We start from the raw sequence: 17,022 nt of genomic DNA on the forward strand, positions 1-17,022 counted from the left end.
GATGCAATTCTTTTCAGATTGTATGTTGCCTATGGATAGGAAGAAAACACCAAAAACCCTTTAGCCTGCAGAAGAAAATGCAAAGTGGGGAAAAAAGCAAAGTCCTCATTGTGTTGTCCTCTTCCTGAGACATTTACAATAACTTTCCATGTTACAGTCAAGTTGAATCCGCTCTCTTGCAATGGGTCTGCACAAATTCTATGCACTGGGTAAGCCATGCTGGTCCATAGAATCTTGTGCAGGCCCACCGCCTTGGGGTGAATTTCCCTTTCATGAATAGCTGATGTTGTTTTGTTCACACAACACTGCCTCCCTTAAATAGTACAGCTGTCCTAATTTCTAGATTCTTATCTCTCTCTCCTCTCAGAAGGTCCCCTTTCTTATTGCTCAGGTAGGCCTGAATTTCCTACTCCACTTAAAGCAACATGTTTAAAACACCAAAACAGACTATGGTATGCAACTAATATAACTAATTATACTACCAGCACTGCAGTTGCAGTAACCAATGGATTGAGTTCATTTTAGTTTTGTACATGCTGGATTTAAAGCTGCAAAAGTGATATTTGAGTCAACCTGAATAAAGACAAATATCTTACTATGATTTTCACAAGTTGTTTTAATATTATATGAAAACATAAATGGGGCTGAAATTGAGGTCTTGGCTTCTCATGGCATTTTCATTAACCAAGAATTCACATACTTGTAAGTTCATCACATTTCATCCCTTTTACGCAGCTGTTCTCAATCAGCGTCTCCCAGTTGGTAAGAAATACATCCATGATGGCTTTTCTCCTGGGTGGATTTTCTGCTTTCTGGATTATGAGATTATCTAAAGAATGTAGGAATCTCCGCTAAAGTCTATATCTATCATTTATCTATCATTTATCTATCAGCTGTCTGAGTAATGTCCTGAATGAGCTCACTGAAAATAGTCAATGAATATTTAGATATAACTTCTGGATAGACCTAGAGACGCAGAATGTGCCGGAAGTACTGTAGTTTCTTCTGTATAAAAGCAAATACAAAAATTGCAGAAACATAATACATCTATACCCTCTGTGGTGGGGTGGCTGCCCCACCCCCATGTGAGAAGGGTGGCGCAGGGAGAGAGGCGCACAAGGGTAATTCTAGCCCTGGAAATGCACAGCAAGCTGAATTTATCACCACCACATAAGGGCTACTACATAAGGCTCAAGGTTAGTTCTGGTTAAATGAAGGCACATCAAACTGCCTGATATACATATACATCATTATACTTTTGGCTGTGAGGGCACAGGCACAGCAGCTAATTTCTGATGACGGATTTAAATAAATCTAGTTCTCACTGCATTTAAAGGGGCAAGGAGTTCAGGAGATGGTTGATTGTCTGGTCCCACTATTTTAAGGACATATATTTAACCTGTCAGAACGTGACTGTATGTTAGTGTGATGCACCGAGTTCATAGTTATCATTCACTCCCATCCACATCGTTAGGTGTGAGTGACATGGAATTACTGTGGCAACAATGGCAGTGTGGTTCTAATGTGCACCTCTCCGGGTATGTCTACACTGCAGACTCCATACGGCAGCATGTAGAGTACAGACACTGCGCATCTCCTAGCAGGAGTATAAATAGTGTAGATGGCGATGCACTGCTTAGGCAAGAAGAGTAAAGACATCCTGAACCCTAGGGTATGTACCCCACACTGCTCTCAGTGCACCCAAGTGGTGCCTCCCCCATCTATACTGCTATTTTTAGCAGTGTAGAGTCCTGCTGCTTCCTCACTGCTGGAGCCTTTTCCCACCGAAGGGGACGGCTGTAGTGGTGGGGAAAGGATCTGACATGTTCCTGAGGCAGGGAAAGGCTCCAGCAGCAGGGAACTTCTGAAGCTTTTCCCCACTGCTTCCACTCCTGCCAGAGCCTTTCACTCCTGTGTATAACCACACATTGCAGTGTGGATGCATCTTGCTTTTGAGTCTGGCTACACATACACTACACACCACCACCAAGAGTGTGCAGTGTAAATATTCTATCAGTAGGCAGCACTGCATGATTACGTGTTCACTAAAAGCAAAACTATCCTTTTGTAATTCTTAAAGGTTATTATACTTGTTTATAAGAATCTTATCTGATTATATTAGCCTGGTGTGTGGTGATAGCTGGAAAAGATCAGATGTATTCCATTGTAAAATATCATGATAAAGCAATAGATCATTATGTACTGACACACAGTAGCTATTTCAAACAGAAAGCTCCAACCTGGGGACATTTTTCAACCAGCTGCTCCCTTACCCACATCTCCCCAAAAATCAGTCCCTTACTCCTAAATTCCTTTACAGTTCCCTAGCTAGAACTGAACTGTCTGGCTCTGAGGTCACAGTTTCAGAAGAACAATTCCCTTCATGCTTTTCTGATAGGTGGCTTCTTAAATTTGACGGAGATTAGCAGCTGCAGCCTTAGTTAGTATCTGGTTTCTTACTATATTTCCTTCCCTTCCAGATGGTAAGTATTTCTCATATGCTGTATACAGATTCATAAACAATGTAAGTGGGCTTGGAGGGTAGAATATGAATGGAACAAATTAAGTGGAATAAGATCTTTTTTTCCTTAACTTCAAATATCTATGAGGCAAGTTACCTTTGGTGTATAAAGGACACAATGAATATAGAACAGAGTTGTATGGGAGCTCTACAAATGTAAGCTGTCAATGTTCCCAGAGTTGAAAAAAAACACAAATTTCTGTAATAAATCAAAAACAGTGGTTGGTGAATGATGGCAGAGACTAATCTATAGATATTTTGATTTATAGAGTTTCACTCTGTGTACACATGCACTCACGCACACTCCTGACATGTGTCTGGCATGAGAAATGCTTTCCTACCTTCAGTCTCAGCCTGCACCATTGTACATATGTTAGACAGTCATCTATTTTTACACTCACATCAATAGAGTTCATGAACATTATGAATCTAGGTAATAAAGTGGTGAGTCCTTGTTTTAAGGTTAGAGTTGATAAAATGTTTTAACTATGCCTGATTGCATCTATTATGCAGATGAAGTTATTTATTATACATGTATATAATCAAATCTTACAGACTTTTTGAATCTAAATTTGTTTTAATACCTGAAAGATAGGCTATTGTTTTCATGCAGCTTTTTTGAGGCACTTTGGATTTGTAATACATCTAACAGCTAGTGTATCATCTGTTAATTTTACACTTGTAATGAATTGGTAAGATTCATTTAGTTTGCCTGTAGACTTCAGTTTAAACAATTAAGCAGCCACTAGATGTTCTGTCAGCAAGTTAAATACAAATCAACAATGTTTTGAAATACACACTGCTTTAAATAAAAGATGGTACCATTTTTTGTAATATGTAGATATTTGTGTCTGATAAGTTATTGGTAGTGTTCACATATAAAGAAAACAGGATGAAAAGCTTTGCTAAGAGATACTTTTATTTGCTGAATTACAGTAATAGTTATTCAAACTTGAGACTTAAGATTTGCTTAAAACTATAGGACCTGATTCTGCTTTCACACCAGTTTTAGTGATGTAACTTCATTGCTTCAGTGGAGTTACTCCAGATATTCAGAACCTCTTAAAATTTTGAAACCCTACCCTTCTATATCCATTTCTATTTTACTCTGTCTGTTGCTCTTGAAATACATAGAAATTATTAATCAAGTCCATTTGGGGAACAGTGCATATTGGCTGAGCAGAGTTTGTGAGAAGGAAATGCCCATCACAGAAGAACCATTGGTTGGGACCAGAAAAATAATGACCTGTAACTTAATTGGATGATACCCTATTCCCAATGCATCAACTCCAAATGGTCAGCAGTCTACATAAATAGGTGTTCATGCAAATAGTTGTCATGTTCCTTTCAAAGATGTGCCAACACCTACATTACATGCAGCTTCCCCAGTATGGGGGACAGCCTGCCTCAGCTTATTTCTACTCTAATTAATGTGTAGCGCCCATCACCATAGTATGAAGGCTGAGATGTCTGGCCTAATTCAGAATCTCACATCAGACTCCTTTAAGTACGTTTGGAGTCCTTGTTTGCTTGATTGTTTTCTTTTTTGTTATACCTAGGAAATATTTGAAAATAACTGTTTTTTCTCCTTGCAAGGGTTTGTCACATGTAAAGTGGTGGTGGAATTTAGATCATCCTTTCATCATTTCACAAGACAAGTACTGCATGATCACCATTGAGTTACTGAGGTCAACGGAGTGCTAGTTAGGGGAAGGCCTTTCACTCGGACATAGAGCATTTCTTGTTTCAAGCAGTCTAGACAGTAGCTTTATTTTTCGGTGTGGAGGGAGGAAATGAGAGAGGGATTTGGTGATAGATGCTGAAGTGTTGGGCAGGCCAGGGCACTGCTACCAAGTGACCACCATTTGGGAGTCCAATTTTGGTCTCTAACTGTAAGGTGTGAAGAAAAATTTTCACCCTCATTAGCACTTACTCTGTTCATTTAATTTGTGAAGCTGGTAAGTCCTGAATAGGTACCTCTTTGTCTCATGGCAGGTGTTTATTGACATGCATTGTCTTGTCTATGGTACCTGCTTTCTGGAATTAGGACAGTTTCCTTCCCAATATGGGATGGGTTTAAGGTTGGTAATATTTAAAGAAGTTGTTAGGTGGTGCTCTGACTTTCAATACTTGCATTAAAAAGAGGATATCATGATGGTTATAGTGGTGACGATTTATCCTTCTGTACTGCTTTATCTTCTGATGAATTAATTACAAGTTTGGTGCAAAGCTTTTCTTCCCAGAGTGTGGCTCGGTGGTCAGAGTGTCCTCTTGTAGATGAAGAAGAGTGCTGCAGTGTTGTTGGGTTCATATAACTAACCTTGGAGCACCTTGAAGGAAGCAGAACATCTAGTTCCTCCTCTATGGCAGTGGTTCTCAAAGCCAGTCTGCCACTTGTTCAGAGAGAGCCCCTGGCAGGCTGGACAGGTTTGTTTATGTGCCACATCTGCAGGTTCGGCCGATCGCAGCTCCCACTGGCCGCGGTTTGCCACTCCAGGCCAATCGGGGCTGCGGGAAGTGGCACGGGCCGAGGGATGTGCTGGCCGCCCTTCCCGCAGCCCCCATTGGCCTGGAGCAGCGAACCACGGCCAGTGGAAGCCGTGATTGGCTGAATCTGTGGACGCGACTGGTAAACAAACTGGCTCGGCCCAACAGAGGCTTTCCCTGAACAAGCAGCAGACTGGCTTTGAGAACAACTGCTCTACGGTACTATATGAAAAGCTGGCACCAGATGTGATTATTATAGCACAGCAGCACCAGTATAGTTAGAATTGCATCATTACTTCTGTTTAAAGGTCAACCTTTCTGAGTCCTGTAAAATGGACATGCTAAGTCAGATTCCTTTGAAATTCTGTATGTGTCTCAGAAGGAGAAGTTAAGGTTAGTGACCACAGATTGTAAACCCCACGCACATGGCGAAACATCGCATGCACAAAAAATGAAATACTACATCGGAGCCAGGTCGAAATATCATTTACGGGCAACTTTTGACATTTTTTGCCTGCCATCTATCAACACAGCCAGATTCTACTAGCTGGCAAGGGGAGGAAAGGGAAAGGAGGGCAATGACTCTTTCATACCCCTCTCCGCCAGCATTTCGAACATGGAATGTTGATCACGTCGGGACGGTCGGGACCCACACATCTCCTTGTAGTCTATTCATTTGGCTGTGTACAAACTCAAGTAAAAATGCTTGGCCATAGTTGCTAAGGAACTGCAAAGATTTCCCAGAAATGAACAAAGGTAAATGTTGTTTTCGTGATTGAAATCTTTCAAAGGCATTGCACTTCAGACATGATGTTTTACCATTTTCCCGTGTTTTTTTTGCTTTGTTTTTTTTGCTATGCACAATTTTCCGGGTATCCTGATCTGAATGATCTCCCGTTTGCCCTTTTGTTGAGTCATGCTGTTAAGCGCATTGAAATAGTAGCCATATAATAAAAGTATTAATTTTAAATAAACCAGTCTGGTAAAAAATCAGTCCCAAAATCTCGCTGTCTAGAGGTCTAAAGTGTAAAAGAACAGCGACTTTATTTAAATCTGGATGGCTGGATGAGACTGAGAGATGGTTACACCAAAGTCACATATGTAATGCTTGTTAAACTTTGTGAAATATTCACATATGATGAGGACAATGGAGTGGTTTGTGTATATTGTCAAGATGCCAGAGCTTCGGGAGAATTTTCAACAGGAAGAATGTGGAACAATGTATGGAAGTTGGATTTTTTAAAGTGTCATCAGTCAAATAATTCTCAGATGGTGTAACAAGACTGAGAAACAAAAACCCTTCCTTACATTGCGGATTGCTTAGCATTATTCTTGAAAGTCCCACTGAAAAGCAGAGGAGGCAAATTAATCTTGAACACAAGCGCTTAAACCCAGGAGGAATCAAGGTACTTATTGACAGTGTGTGGTTGGCTATTAAAATGAACAGCTCAATGCTTTCTGTTCAGGATATTAATGACCATATGGAAAAGTATGCGCACATACCAGCGAGTTGAAGTAAAAAGTATGCTTTTGAATTTCTTGAAATGATCAATTGCATGAAATAGCATCAGCAATATTTCATACTCTAGCTGTTGATGAAAGCACTGATATATCCATTAACAGTTACTTGATACTCTACTTTAAATATAGATCCATAAATTCTGCAGACTATAAAACTTTGTTTGCTGGACTATTACGATTGCAGGAATGTGATGCTGTTTTAATAGTGTCTGCAATCAAAGAGTTTTATAAAAAACATCAGCTTGATCTAATGAAAATGGTTATGTTCACATCTGATGGTGCCTCCATGATGTTGGGCAAACTCAATGGCGTGGTGGCTCAGTTGAAACGTGATATTCCACACTTAGTCCAGCAACATTGTGTTGCACACCAGGAAGACTTGAGGATTTCCGATGCATGGGAAGAGGTCAAGCTGATAAGAGACATTGAAACCTTAATGAGAACTGTCTACACAGTGTTCTGTCGGTCATCCAGGAGAAAATGCAAATTTCAAGAAATAGTGGATGCTTCTGAATGTGAGTCAGTGGCTTTCAGACCACTCAATGAAGTGCACTGGTTATCTAGGCACTTTGCACTTTGAGCAATTATTCACAACTATAATCCTCTTCTGGAATATTTTGAGCAAGACAAAGATACCGATCCAGTTTCTAAATACTGCCACAAAAAGCTGAGTACCATGGAATACTGAATAACATTAGAAGTTTTGAATAATGTTTTGTTGGAGCTGGCTTCGCTATCCACACTGCTCCAGAAACGGAGCCTTACACCTCTTGAAGCATTTCACCTTGCCCGAGGTAAACTGAGCAAGATCCAGGAGACAGTACCTTGGAGATTCAGTCTTATGGAGTGACAAAGTTAAGGTTTGATATGAGCTCTCAAGAAAATAATGAAATTGATACCAGTTCCATAATAACTTTCATAAACATCTTGTGTGCACATTTGGCAGACAGACTTCCAGAGGATGAAGTCCAGGAGTGGTCCGCTTTTGACTGTGCAGCAATTGTTAAGTGTGACTTCAATTTTGGAATTCATCAGGTCAAATCCCTATGTTCAAAATACGAAGACTTTCTTGCTGAAGAGATTGTTATAGTCAGTCAGTACAATGACTTCAAATTTGCAGTAGCCGAAAGAATCAAAAGCCAATTGGTTTTAAATTTCCTGGATATGGTGATATTTGCTCACCAGAATGAACAGTTTCAGGAACTTGCAAAGTTGATGGATATTGGAGGAACATTCCCAGTATCAAGTGCAGACTGTGAGCGTGGCTTTAGCTTAATGAACACTCTGAAAAACAAACTACGGAATCGTTTACAAGTAGATCATTTGGACATGCTGATGTGTATTAAGAGTTACCAGCTGGATGGAGGACTGATAGATCTGGAGTTTATATTGAATTTATATTGAATGGGCAAATGAAAAAGATCACAGGGAAAAACAGTAAGGTTAGTTTAGCAGTCATTGAAATTTTGACCAATAACGAAATTAAATTGCATTTGTAATTACATATCTTATTCTTGGCTGATAATAGTTTTTTCTGATTTTTTTTTTTTTTTTTTTAGGAAAAATTTAGTTTTAAAACACAAACTATTGTTTTTCTTTTTTTATGTATGATGTCTATCTGAAAACCCATATAAATTGACATAATGGCATACTTATTAAATTGTCTTTATTATATGTTTATCAAAATCTTTTCGGACATGTGTATAGAATGAAAGGTGAAAATGGACACCAATGGGCAGAAGCCTATGGACTGATAATGATCATGATTAATATGTGCTTGATATATATGCTCGTGACTGTCTATAAAAAAAGATCATAAAGCGTAATGCTTAAAACCAACTTCTGCTTCATGAAGAATGGTTAAATTTCCCTTTTCTAAGTATTTAAAAATGACATAAAATAACATGGTATAAAACTTTTATTATCACAAATTGCAAATTAATTTTTTTTTTAAATGTATAAGCATTTTGCTCGCTTGGGCATATTTGCCTCATGGTGCACAAATTTGAACTCTGCTTCAAAAATTTGCACAGAAGAAATTTTTTTGCACACACGGTCTGTCAAAAATTAGAAGGAACATTGTTAGTGACAAGGAACATTGTTAGTGATCCAAATTTGAAGTATTTTTAACTAGGGGATCAGGGAGAGAAGCTCTGAAAAAATATACATTTTTCAAAGAGTTTTAGGTATTTTTACACAGAGCTAGAGATCTAACTATTGATGTGATGTGGGTCAACATGGTCCGTCTGAGTTTTACCCAAGACAATGCATGGCACCCACTAAATCATTGGGGGACCCAAACTGAGAATGGTGTTTAATATAATGTACATTTTTTCATTGTGCATGTGCCAATGCAGGAAAAAAAGCTTACAGAGTTTCCATTTTGGCCATTTTCTATGCTTTAAAGTTTAAAGATGGTTATTTGAATTGCTTTTAAATTTGGTGTGGTTCATAAGGATATGGGGTATCATTAGTGAGCCATATTTGGGGTCAACTGACCCAGGGATTCCTGAGTTATAGCCCCCTCCCCCGCCAACCAGTTTCCTTCTGCTGCTTTGTACTGTTAAACTGAGAGGTACTAATGACTGGATTAAACACAGACTTCATTAAAACTGATGGCTGTGAACTCATCCTTCAATTAACATAACTAAGGAGAAGTTAATCACAAGCCCCCACGGCCACCAAAGACACGTGGAGTTTCTGACTGAGTGGCAATTCTGTTTTGAGGGAAATGTAATTCAAGTATTTTGGGGAAAAATAAACATGTGAATGGTTCCTGGGAGGAGGTTCAGGGAGCAGAGCAGTAGGGAAATAAGGGAGAGGGTTTTGTGGCTGCAGGGAGGGGGATGAATAGGGATAGCTGGTAGGAGAGAGGTTGGAGGCTCAGATAAGGAGGTGTGGCACCTCACAGATCTGCTAGGGCCCCTAACATATACAATTTAAGAATCACTTCACAGCCTTTTACAACTCCCTTACAGGATACCATCTCAACCTACACTTTCACATACTCCTCATTAAAGCATTAGAGTCCTCTCATATGCCACCTCCCTGCTGGCAATCTCCTTGGCAATAAAAGCCCTATGCCCTGCAACCAACATAAGACTCAGTTTTGCATCGAAATGAAGCATACTGCTTCCTGAATGTGCACATGCACATTTTTGCTCACACACGGGAAGGTGCAAAAAATAGAGTTCCCCATATCCCAACCACAGCTCTGTCCCACACTTCAAAGTATGTGTTCTCATATCACAAACACACAGGTCCAACTATTGCCTCCACCAGTTAGAGTAGGCACACCTAGCATGCTGACTGCACCTGGAGTGTATGCAAATAATTCCCATTGCTGTGGCCAGCCCTAGGGCAATAGAAAGAAAGTGGTGTGAGCAACATTTTCCTTTTGTCCTTTAATAGTGGTAGATGGAACCTGTGGGTGAGCGTGAATGGGTTGTAAAAGGAGGTGAAAGGCTTGTCACTTCAGCAACAGAAGGGTTTCCAGAACAAAGGTATGTGTGTTAATGGGGTTTATGGGGGCTTTGTTGAAACAGGGCAGAGTTAAAGTTGCATTGGCAGCCAAAACTGCAGGGGGATGACATACCACACACCAGCATTAACTCTGTGTTAACATAGGTGCTTTTTTTTGCCATTGAATTGTTTCTCACTTGAGGGAGAATGACTTGGTGGGATGCACCCCTATGGGATTGGGTAAATAGTCTGTTTATTTCCTTGGTGTGGTAAGTCTTGCTATCATGGCATGTTGGGAGAGGGCCAACAACTTGGTGGCTGTGGACAGATTTTTCTTTAATATTAATTGGGAAATGAAGAACAGTCTGGCAGTACACAGGCATAATTCATGAGTAAAAAGAATTCCTCTTTCAGTTATTGGTTTGGACATAATTGGCACTGTGTGTGTGTGTGTGTATTACCCCCGCAAAGTGCAGGGGATGGTAGACAAGCAGGATGCTAGTGCATGTAGTATCAAGGTGGTCCTGGAAATTAAGTAGCATTTTTATTTTGCTAATGTAAAATTTAATTGGGAGTGGGACACACATAAACCCCAATCCAAGCAGATTAATGTACCTCTCTATGGGAGACTCCAGTTTTCTATTCCCTGATCACTTTGGGGATTTTGCATATGGGAACCCAGCACAGGGTGCTGGCATAATACTCACTGGTTATATAATATTTATACAGCTGAAGTAATTGCTCATCTCTTTGGGGTAACAGAGATGTTAAATTAATAAAAATAAACACATTGTAGCCTTTCATCATTCTCTTAAAAATAAGAAGCCAGTCATTATTCCTGTGCTGTGGTAAAAGGTAATTGTGACAGTGTACTCCGTAAGGCTTTATGGGGTGGGGGTGCTCATAAATGTATGTATGATATAACTGGAATAGGGTTTTGCTGCATATGCCATGTAACATATCTATGTCAAGGTTATGTTCATCCTAATTGTATGTAGGCACCATTTGTGTGCTCAAAGTTATGAACATTGGCTGTATAATTGCTTGATTTCTAAGTAGCCTTAGGGCTTGGCTACACTTACAAATTTGCAGCGCTGCAGCAGGGTGTGAAAACACACCCTCTGCAGCGCTGCAAATTGCGGCGCTACAAAGCGCCAGTGTAGTCAAAGCCCTAGCGCTGGGAGCCGTGCTCCCAGCGCTGTCTGTTATTCCCCACAGGGAGGTGGAGTACGGACAGCGCTGGGAGAAACCAGCGCTGGCGCTTTGACTACACTTAGCGCTTCAAAGCGCTGCCGCGGCAGCGCTTTGAAGTTTAAGTGTAGCCATAGCCTTAGTTAAAACATTTGGTCACTCCTTGGGAGAGGAATGTTCTCAATCAGGAAGCATTTAACAGACAAAAGAGCTTGGAAAACTCCAATCCACATAAGAAGTCTACCTGAAGACATTCAAGGTAGCATGTGGATAATGGCTGCTCCCTGCAAGTCCTGAGTCATGCCTGGACACGTGACTTGCCCATGTGATTCCAAATCTCCATTTGGTGACTGTATTCTACACAGGGTGAGGAGGGTGGTCTCCACTCACAAGAGAGAGTCTATTTAGATCCCTGGGAGACCCCTCCATGTTGTCTTCAGCTGGCTAAAGAAGGAGCCTCTCCACCCCCACACCCAGGATACTTAAAGGAAATTGGAACAAAGGACAGTAACTACAGGGTGTGTGTGCAATTGCTGAACCCAGGCTAAAAGGAGATTAGCCTGTAAAAGGGAGCATTCTGGAACTGGTGAGGATCCTATCTAGTTTGATTAGACATAGATTTGCGCATTTTATTTTATTTTGCTTAGTAAATTACTTTGTTCTGTCTGTTACCTCCTAGAACCACTTAAATCCTACTTTCTGTATTCAATAAAATCACTTTTTGCTTATTAGTTAACTCAGAGTATGTATTAATACCTGGGGGAGCAAACAGCTGTGCATATCTCTCTATCAGTGTTATAGAGGGCGAACAATTTATGAGTTTGCCCTGTATAAGCTCTATACAGGGTAAAACAGATTTATTTGGGTTTAGACCCCATTGGGAGTTGGGCAACTGGGTGCTAAAGACAAGCATGCTTCTGTGAGCTGTTTTCAGGTAAACCTGCAGCTTTGGGCAGGTAATTCAGACTCTGGGTCTTTGTTGAAGTAGACAAGAGTGTCTGGCTTGGCAAGACAGGGTGCTGGAGTCCTGAGCTGGCAGGGAAAACAGGGATAGAAGTAGTCTTGGCACATTGGTTGGCAGCTCCCAAGGGGGTTCCTGTGTTGCAACCTGTCACAGTAGTTTCTGATTTATTTATTTATTTATTTATTTATTTTTAAGTTTCCAATCCAGTTTACTCATCCCGGAAGTGGAATGTATATAACAAAGACAATTCTCATGATGGAGTACTGAAAGAGTGGAAAATCCAATATAACTATATTTCTGGGATGTCCTGAAGATGGCACAATAGGCACATCCAGATGCAGGATTTGTTTTAGGTCATCCTGTAAACTGAAATTTTTCTTGCTGAAATATAACTTCTGTAAACGAGCCCTTCTAAAGTATAAGCAAAAGGGATTTTTTGAACTTCTTAAGCACATTCTAGCACTAAAACAATTTTACAAGGGACACAGGCTGTTAATTTTATGCTGCCTAAAAGATTAGGTATAAACAGGTAGACAGTCGCAGACCTGTCACAGTCAGATGTTGCTGGCAAGAGTCAATTTAGTTCATTTTTTTTTTTTATCAAATTGTAAAACAGTAGATAACCTTATCTCTAGCATAACATATAAACTACAGACAAATGCCACCTTTTGTTAGGTGCATTATGACTATGGGAAAGAAAAAAATACTTGCAAAATCTCTATTTTATTAAAATATAAAAATGTTAGGGGACTTCTGTAATAAAAAGAAAATACCAAATGTCAGGTTGCATTAATGAATTAATATTATATACAAGGTAACAATAGCCATGCTCCCCCAAACAGCTATGGCACACCTGTAGATACATGGTTTATAAATACTGTGAGAAGTTACATGAAGATGCCAGAGCTACATCAACCACAGTGCTGCATGCTATCAACCTCTAATAAAGTAAATGGAACCTGAGGGGACCCAGCAGCATTTTACAGGAGGCATTCAATATCTTGCAGGAGCAGGCCTTTAGACCAATTCAAAGCGGGGTACCATCTATCCATTTTTAACTTTCTTCATATAAATCGTCATTCATGTAACTGGCACCTTCAGTACCTATCACTATTTCCAGTATAGCTGAAAATAGGCAAATGTTTGGATACTTTGGTTGCTTTTTCAAACCACTTCTATGAGTGATTTTTATATGTGTAAATGTTAGGGAAAGACAACAAAGGCAACAGTGTTATCACATACCCTGATCCTGCCCTGTGAAAGTGGTGAAGAAGCAAACCTGCTAGCTGTGGTGAGCCTCTGTAGAAGGATAAAGTGACTCAGCTAGGGAGGTGTGAGTTGGAGGGAAGGAGCTAGAGAGAAAGCATATCTTAGAGATGCTACTCTAAGATATGCTTTCCCCGCAGTGACTATGGCTGGTTCACGGGTAAAGTTTTCAGAGAATAATGAGGCCTGAGAGAACGCTACCTTTATGCTGTACCTTGAGCAACGTCCTGCAGCTGTTGTCCTGCACCCAACAGCACCGCAGCTACTGGTGCTGCCCCCATCCCTGCCATGCAGCTACCTGAAAGTTATAGTCTTGGTGCCTCTGCTACTTTTTGTTAACCAGATCCTGTCCCCTCTATATCCCTGCTGGTCCTTCAGACTTCATGACTTGTGCACTAATTCATCCCGCTACATGCATTTATTTTCACAAGGAGAGAACTATATGGGGCACAGCTGTTTGCTTTAATATATATAAAAGTGGTAGTGTAGACATGGCCTTAGAGACTTTATTTGTTCTTTGTTTCCTTGTTTCTTTCACCTAAAATAAGTTATCTAGACTCAAAGTAAAAGTTTGTTTTCTGGCTAGAGAAACACATAGTCCCTAGTGAATGATTCAGCCATCACAAACTCGTGCCAATATAACCTAAATATTAGAATACCCCATAATGCAGTCCACTCAAATCTGTGAGTTATTTATAAATATAAACCAAACATAAATGAAAACCAGAAAACAAACTTTTACTTTGAGTCTAGATAACTTATTTTTAGGTGAAAGAAACAAGGAAACAAAGAACAAATAAAGTCTCTAAGGCCATGTCTACACTACCACTTATGTCAGCAAAACTTATGTCACTCAGGAGTATTGTGCACAGAGCCATACTCGCAGGAGAGCTTCTCCCACCAACATCACCTCCAATGAGCAGTGGAAGCTGTTTAATTATGTTGACGGGAGAGCTTTCTCCCGTCAGCATAGAGCAGCTACACTAGAGACCTTACAGCTGTACAGCTGCACCAGTACAGCTGTGCTGTTGTAAGGTCTCTAGTGTAGACATAGCCTAAGCATGAGCACAGTGTGTGTGACATTCTGTGACAGCAGATGTGACCCTGCATACAAGCTAAAGGGGCTAACTTTTCTCTTAAAGGTGCAATACATAGAAAAGAACATTAGGTACATAGCTCTGTACGCCACACACAAAGGCAGAGCTGAGGGTAAGCTATATGGGTAATTCTAAAAGAGTATAATAAAACCTTTATACCATACTGACATGTCTTTGTATATAATATATGTGCACTCACACCTACACCAATGTGTTTTAGAGAAAAAGTATTTTAGATAGCTGTTTTTTTTTAAATAAATGTTGTAGGCACTATATATTTTTAATCCCTTGGTGGCTCATAATTTTACTATGCCATTTAGACACTGCCTATGTTAAAGGCAATGTAATGCCTTACCACCCCAAGGAGAGCTTGGTAATGGTGGGGAAATTGTCCCTTCAGGACAGTTCTTCCCCAAACTGTCCAATGTGCTGGGGTGTATTCAAGCTGAACCATCCTTGCAAATCCAGTTTGCTCTTCTGACTACTGCAGGAATAAAAGGACAATGATCACTACTCTTTCCTCTGGCCCATTCTGAAGGATTGTGCTCACCTAATGTATTTGGCACTGGCATAGTAGAATATATAAATCAAATCTCCCTTGGTCCATTATGCCCGTGGTTCTGATGCATCCCAACTCAAGTGCAATATAATTATGTTAACCATGGAAGTTTGTTTCATTCATGATATATGATTGTTATTAGCAGGTACCATAACATTTCACTTTATTAACAGTGGTGCAGCTGCTGCTGGTAGTCATAACGCCAGACAAGTATCCCTTCCTCTGCTTAGGTCCTTAGTAGACAGTGGTGGGCCTTTAAAAGATTATCAGTTGTTGTAACTAAGGATTTGCAGTAAGCTAACTGCAGTATTTGCAATATTCAGGGTATTTCCTATTCTAAGCATTGGGAAGCATAAAGGAATACTATAGATTCGGAGGTAACTTAGTATTACTGTAAGCAAAATTGGCAAATATTTAACGGTCCCCATTAAATAGTCACCCCCACTTGAGAGAACTTCTATCATGAGTTCAAAAAGGGAAAACAAAATATTAAGAAAAAATTAGAGCTATTAGTGGAGCTATTAAGATTTATGATACAGTTCTTACTGCCATGTAGGCATGTGAAAGCCACATGCCAAACTGTCTACTGAAATGTTTACTGAAAAGATTTACGGCATGTGTGCTAGTAACCTTCAATCTTGTTCATTTTATATATCTAATTAGAGTGTGCTATGGACTAACTACTTGCTAAATTATTTCGTTTAAAAAATATGAAACAGACACAATACTCTGTTCTTTCTTCTAGCCTAAATTAAAGGACCAAAATGTCAATACTAAGGTACAAGTGGGCCTAATTCTCTCCTGTCTTGCCCCTTTTGTATTCATTTACACCCGTACAAAGTGAAGGTAAAAAGCTACCATTCTGCTTTGATAGAATTTTATAGCTACTTTGCACAGGCATAAGTGACTACCCAAGCTACAAGGCCACTGAGAATAAGGCCCACTGCATGCAAATATCGGATATAAGATGTGTTGGTTACACTGTTGTCATGATGAGATTATGACCATCTCAATTTCAGGCTGAGGTCAGGGCCTGTTCCTGCATGGGTTGTGGGGACCTCTTTTGAGAATCCCATCCCCTGACACTAGTGGATCCTGGAGGCATGTGATTAAATGACAATCACAGCTTTTATTTAAAAGAAAAAAGTTTCTAGCCCTCCTCATTTCAGAGAGAAGCTGCAAAACATGATCCCAGTGAATCCTAAAGACTCAAAGACCAGGACTGAGTCAAATTGAGTCAAAACCTTAATTAAAAAACCACATCATTTTAAAGCCAACTTCGTAATTTTGGGTGCCTGATGTATGGTTTTTGAACATCTGGGGTTGACAATACTGAGCTAGTTCATATATTCTGTATTCAGAACAAAACAGAAAACTAACAGTTATGCCACTCATCACACAGACTGCATAGCGTGTGCAATCCATGATAATGACTATCTTTCCCTCATTATTTATCTTATTTAGGTTTTTAGTTTACATGCTCTTTTAGTGTTTTTACAGAGCCTTCTGCATTGTGGGCACTGCAGAAATATTAAGACACAATGAGGCACCAAAGTTGGAAAGTTTTGGTACAAAATCTGTATTTAGCTACTTTAATAATTAACGTGTTTTCCCCCCAGAGATTCTGAGTACCCCAAGTTCCATTTAATGAGAACTATGGATGCTGAACTTCTAAAAAGAAGGCCACTTATTTAGGTGACTAAATGTTTCCATAGATATCTAACTTTAAGTGCCCAAGTATCTAAAGTACCATAATTCATCAGTTTGATTTCTTTAAATCCAAATTCATTTGACAGTTCTCATCTCAGTTCCAGTCATATGTGGACTTCATAAAATCACTGCTCTTTTTGGGATGAGACTGGCAGTTTATGCTGAAGGGCTGCTCCAAAACCAGTCACATAAAAGGTGCAGATAGATGCAGAGGAACAGTTAAAGTTGCCATGTCACTGCACTA

Source organism: Mauremys reevesii, linkage group 5 (assembly GCF_016161935.1).
Source record: "Mauremys reevesii isolate NIE-2019 linkage group 5, ASM1616193v1, whole genome shotgun sequence".
Taxonomy (NCBI): domain Eukaryota; kingdom Metazoa; phylum Chordata; order Testudines; family Geoemydidae; genus Mauremys; species Mauremys reevesii.